This window comes from Pseudopipra pipra, chromosome 16, assembly GCF_036250125.1.
Source record: "Pseudopipra pipra isolate bDixPip1 chromosome 16, bDixPip1.hap1, whole genome shotgun sequence".
Lineage (NCBI taxonomy): Eukaryota > Metazoa > Chordata > Aves > Passeriformes > Pipridae > Pseudopipra > Pseudopipra pipra.
The window spans coordinates 1,511,463-1,517,462 of record NC_087564.1 but is presented as its reverse complement, the minus strand read 5'-3'; positions in this window follow the sequence as shown (position 1 = coordinate 1,517,462).

Below are 6,000 nucleotides of genomic sequence, written 5' to 3'. Positions count from 1 at the left end.
TTGAAATAGGAATTTAATAAATAAACATGAGCCATTAGCAGGACCTCACCCGGCAGCATCAGCGCACGGCTGGACCAGCGGCTCATCCCTCATCCCCAGTTTTCTCCAGTGGCGATGCCTGTGTGTCCCCACAGGGCTTTCCTGTGCAGCTTCTCTCCTTCAGAGAAGAGGAGCTGGAGGCTCTAAGCAAGTTTTGTAGTGGTGGCTTTTGTGCAGGAGCTTTGCCAGACCCAGAAGGAAGTAAAACAGCCCCAAGGGTGCCCATGGCTGCTGGGCAGGTCTCATGGCTGCACCATGCTGTGTGTGCCCCAGGTGGGTGTGGATCTGGTGCCAGCCCCTCACCAGGCATGGCTGAGTGCAAGACTGTCCTGGCACTTCCCCCAGTCCTCTTGGCATTGTTATTGCTGCATGTTTATGGCTTGTGCCAGGGTCTGGATTTGAGCACGGGGATGTTTGCAGCTCAAAGATGGGTCAAAGCTCTTCTCAAGAGCTGTGCTCCCACCTCGGCAGCATGTTCTGAAATCTTTCCCCAAATTATGTTGTTTTCCCATCTTTCTGTACCCAGCCATTTCCCCTGCCTCTTTCTTTCCATCTTTATTTTTATGGATTTACTTGGATGAGTTTCCTGCCATCATTCCCATGTTTTCCCCAATTAATCTGGGGTGGACAGACCAGTGGCCCACCCTGCAGAGCAGGTTCCACAGCCCCCACCAGCCACCGTCCCCTGTTAATAAGTTTATAACCAGTCCAATCCCACAGCCCAGGGGATTTAGGAACGCAGGGAGGTTTATAATCCTGTTAACCCTTCACTGCAGTTGACACCTAAACTGGAGCCACAGCACCAGCCCCAAGCAGAGCAACAGATTGGCTGCCTCATGGGAGGGTGAGGAGGAGGAGGAGGAGGGAGGAAGGCTTCCTTGTGTGAGAGATGTGACAACACTTTGGTCTTCCTTTCCTTGGGGTGAAAATGGAGGACCCTGTGTGAGCTTTCCCATGTGATTGTATTTAAATTGTGTTAATCCCCATCTCAAGTGGGTACATCCGAGGGCTGGGCTGGATGGGGGACACTTATCTCGGCTACATACAGGCCTCTGGAATAAACACCTTTGCCTAAAACCTCTGGCAGACCAAACCTGACCTCTCTTCCACTTGAAACAGCCTCTCTTCCTAATTACTGTGAGACAGGCTAATTGAAGAGGTCCTTTTTGCCTTTTCCTCAACCAAAACCTTTTGGAGCAGCACAGGAAGAGCTGCCTGTGGATGTCCATGGGAAAATACCTGTACCCCCTTGTTATGGTTTAACCTCTCCAAGCCCCAGAAGTCTTGGAGAGCAGCTCTGCCAGGCAGGTGCTCATGGATTGACTGTCTTCATCCTGGGCAAGAAACACCTCCAGAAAGTGCTCCACCTCTGTTGACTTGATGCAAAATTTTCAGGTGGGATGAGCCCCTGTCCCCACCAGGGTGTAGGTGATGGGCAGCAAAGACCTGACTTTCAGACAGCAAAGGTTCATTGGGATGAATCCCTCATGCTGAATAAATCCACTGAGAAGGATATTGGGGATAAAGTTTAGAGGAGGATGATAAAAGGGGTGGAAGAATGGAAAAACCTGGCCAGCAGTGAGAGATGGCATCTCCATGGTCTTGGTGGCCTGGTGGTGCTGGTTCATGGGGCAGATGTCTGGGAGAAGGGGCCTTCCTTTCTGAGGAGTGAGGAGATACATCCAGCCTCAGGTGGAGACGTCTTCCTTCAGCAGGAGAAGGGAGCGAGCACTGGAAAACTGCCTCGGCATTAAAAACTCCTCATCTCTCCATCTTCAAACTAATGAGCTTGACTCAGGTGGGAGTGAGGGGTGATCCACCACCAGAAGGAGTAGGGAGGGAAAAACGCTTCCAGAAGCCACCGTCTGACCTCTGCAGCTGGAGGGGGCTCAGAGGAAGGGACTGAGGGAGAACCGGGGTCTGGATGGGAGGAGGAAGGTGCCTGTCGGGTGTGTGGACATCGAGGTGTGACTGTTGGCAGCCCTGCTCCTGGGGCTGAGGTTTCACCACACGAGGTTTCCTGAGGAAAGACCTCAGGCTTGGAGGAGCAGTGCTGCCCACCCAGGGCTGGCAGCATCACTTCACCTGCTGCCACCCCTCTGCCCACCTCAGCTGATGCTGAGGGCAGGGATGGGAGCATGGAGCTGCCTGTCCTTGGGTGCTCCCCACAGGACCTGCCTGCTGCCTTCACCAGGAATTTCAGCAGCATGGTTTTGTTTGGGTACAGGTGATTCCTGGGGAGATTACAGTTGGATGCAAGAGGCGAACTTGTCACAGTGCAAACAATAAGCCATTGGAATCATCTCCCCAGGGAAGTGGTGGATCCCCCAACACTGGATACTTTCAAGATTTAGCTGGGCAGGGTGCTGGGCTGTCTTATCTAGACATGCTTTTGACAAGAAAGGTTGGACCAGATGCTCCCTGAGGTTCCTTCCAACCTTATTGTTTGTTCTCTCTTCTGTTCAGACTTGTTTGTGAACGTCTCTGATCTCAAGAGCTCATCTGAAGTGACTCCACGGGTAGAATTGTGGAAACACTGTGTGGGTGCACTGTGACTCCGACTCCTTCCCAGCTCCAGAGCAGCTGATTTATTTTTTGATTGATTCCCAGTGCTCTGTAGCTGATCTTGCAAGCAGCACAGTTGCATTTTTCTCTCTTCTAATCGGGTGGAAATGCCTCTGCACCCCACGCTAATTTTGTTTTGTCACGAAATGAACTCACTTAATAACGATCCAATGTTCCCGACGCTGCCTGGGCAGCCCTTGGCTCCCTCTGTAGCTCCTGGTGGGACGTGGGCAGAGACTGTGACACAGTGCCCTGCCGAGGTGAACCCTCCCACCCCCAACCTCCTTAATGCCGCTTTCCGGAGCCGAAAGCCCTCAGACAGACCTCGCTGCCACTGCAGGATGTCTTTCCACTTCTAATGCCCTCCCACGCAAACCTACTTGGACCCCGTTCCCTGCTCAGCCGTGCTCTGAGGCTCCCTGTGGGCTGGGTGATGCTGCTGTCAGCACATCCTTCCCACCCCGTCCTGGCACCCTTGTGCTGCTGCTTCACCGAGCTCAGGATCCTGCCCGGGATCCACCCTCTGTTTGGGGTGATTTGGTCCTGGCCTAATCTCCTGGTCCACTCAGGGGTGCTCCCTGTGGGACCTGGCCAGGCTGGGCATCCCCACGGGGTCTGGCCATACCTGGGCTCGGCTGCTCCCCACACCTGGTCCCTGGGTTTTAGCCTGGATGTTGGGGCTGGAATACCTGAGGAGACTCATGGCTCTGTTCCTTGCTTGTATGGCCTTAACATGACCTGGAGGTGACCCCACCTGAGCAGACAGGATGCAAAGGGCTGTTTGGCTGGGGAGAGCACTCAGGGAACCCCTGAATTTCAAATGGAAGTACGTTGCACAAGAGATGAGCCTTGAGTGACATCCTCCCACATAATTCTGCCTTGTCTGCTGCACATGTTGATCATGTGATGCCAACACTTCCAATGATTTTAAACCCATCCCCTACCCTCACAGTCCAGCTGTTCCCAGCACTGTTTGCTTCTCATCTGTGTAGGAAGGACAAAGGGAGACTTGAATTATGAGAAGAAACAACTTTACTATTGGTTGTGCTCATTTCAGCCATCCTCTTCAACTCTTTTCTCTCTGGAAGCCAAATACATCACCACCACCTTCTCCACCAGCTTCCTCTTGGCAGTGGTTCCTGGGCCTCTCCCCAGCGCTCCCAGTTTCACTCTCCCACACTTTGCCCTTTATGATCTCTCAGAAAAATGTATTGGAAATGCACCTGACTTGTGCTATGTTCTGCTGTCAGCATTTTTAAACTCTGCTTCTGCTCTAAGCCTTGTTTTGATTCCACTTACAGTTTCCCAGCTCTGCTTATACATGGTAGTGTTAAGTAAAGCTGACTGACACAGTTTCTCTCAACTTTGTCTATTAAAAATATATTTTTCTAGCAAAAATAACTTTTCCATTGTGAAAAAAAATCCATTTTTCAATGGGTTCAATGAGTTTTCCTAATTTTTCTATCAGTCAATGAAAAAGTGGACACACAAGTAGAGTACATGTTTATTTGCTGTCCAGCCCCAGGGGGTTAGTTTGTACTTAATTCACAGTCCTTCCATTCTCTCATTTATTCAAGAATGTAAAGTCTCACATTGGTGGTTTCCTGAGTTAGAATCCTGGATTTCCTGAGTTACTCAGCTGGGTCCCAGCTCCGTAAAGAGCTTGAGCAGGTGACACATCCCCTTTGCCAGAGGGACGTTTGCCTTCAACACTGGTTACACAGAGCAGGACTGGGACCCTTGGGCAGGTTATAAACCCTTTCTGAATGTGATTCTGGGTTTTAAAACTCTGAAAATCTTGTGAAACATTTTTGCTGAAACTTTCTCTAGTAAGACAGACATTAATCAGCAGGAGCAGCACCAGCATCTGATGCTTTTGGGGTCAGACTGTGTTTTGGAGGAAGCAATCGAGGATCTGTGTGTTTGGAGATAAACTTGGACACTGAGCACTGCTCCTCTTCCCTGAGGGCCTCTTGGATTCCATTTTCATTTACTTTACCACCTCATGGTCAAACCTGTGGTTTGTTGGAACATCCCGCCCGGATGGTGTGAAGCACTGGCACATGGGAAGGATGGGGAAGCCCGTGGTTGGTCTGCTGAGGGACTTGATGTGGAAGGTGCTGAGCACCCAGACCCCAGTCAGACACATCTGCTTGATGCTGAGTGTGGAAATTGTTCCCTGAGATGCAGAAATCATGGTGGGTGAATTACTGAATTGCCAGGCAGGGAAATTTTCCCATTTTCCTGCATGTTTTGGGTTGGGCTGGCCTGGCTCCAGTCAGCTCTCCTGCAGCACCTCTGATGCTGGGCAAAGAGGTCACCTTACCACAGAATGGTTTGGCTGGGAGGGACCTTAAAGCCCAACCAGTTCCACCCCCTGCCATGGGCCACTGGACCAGGTTGCTCCAAGCCCCGTCCAACCTGGCCTTGGACACTTCCAGGGATGGGGCAGCCACAGCTTCTCTGGGCAACCTGTGCCAGGGCTTGTGTTATCCCTTGCCTTCAGCAGCCCTGATTTATTCCAGCCAAGACTCTGGCCCATGAATCAAAGGCATAATTATGTGACCATGCATCAGGAGAGCCTCAAAGGACCTCAGAAGGCTGTATGTTGTATTTGGTCATGGGATGGAAATTGTCTCTTACTGTGACCAGGGTGGTTATTGGTGCATTAGGGGATCTAGAGTGTGATCATTAGTGTAAGTGGCTGGAGGCTGGTGGGTGAGGGCTGCTTGGGCATCCATTCACAGCTTAGCTGCCCAAAAAGGGCACTCCAAGTTGGGTGTGGTGCCAGGACACTCCTGCCCCTTGAGGAGCTGTGCCCTGGTGTGGAGCAGCTCCCCGCAGAACAGGCACGGATGGAAGGTCACCACACCCCAGGGATGAATTCGTGTCTGTGTTCTGGCTCAAAACCTCCTGGTGAGCCTTGAACGAGTCACTTTCTCCAGAACTGGAGGTCAGCAGGTGTTGGACTCTCCTCCCTTAATTTTTGGCTCTCCATGTCCCGGTCATTGTCTACAGGATGGCAGGAGAAAGAGCATCTCCCTGACCTTGGGTCACTGTGAGGACGAGCAGGTTTTGAGGCTCTTGGTGCAGTGAAGGCTGAACCAACAGTCTGGGACATGGGCCCAGGCTTAGCCTGGTTTGGCCAAAGCCTTGATGTGGACATGGACTAGGTGTGGCCACGTCTTGCTGTGGTGGGGTGTAATGTGTAATGTATTGCCAGACGTGTCTATGTTTGATGTCTAGCTGACATAATTTTTTAGGTAAGTTTCGGTCATCTAAAGGTTTAGTCTGCTCAGATTTTTAATATTTCATCTGAATGCCATTTTTTAAAAAATGGCATTTAATTAAAGTGGAGGAGAACTTTTCCCATTTTTCACTCTTTTGAAGCACCTT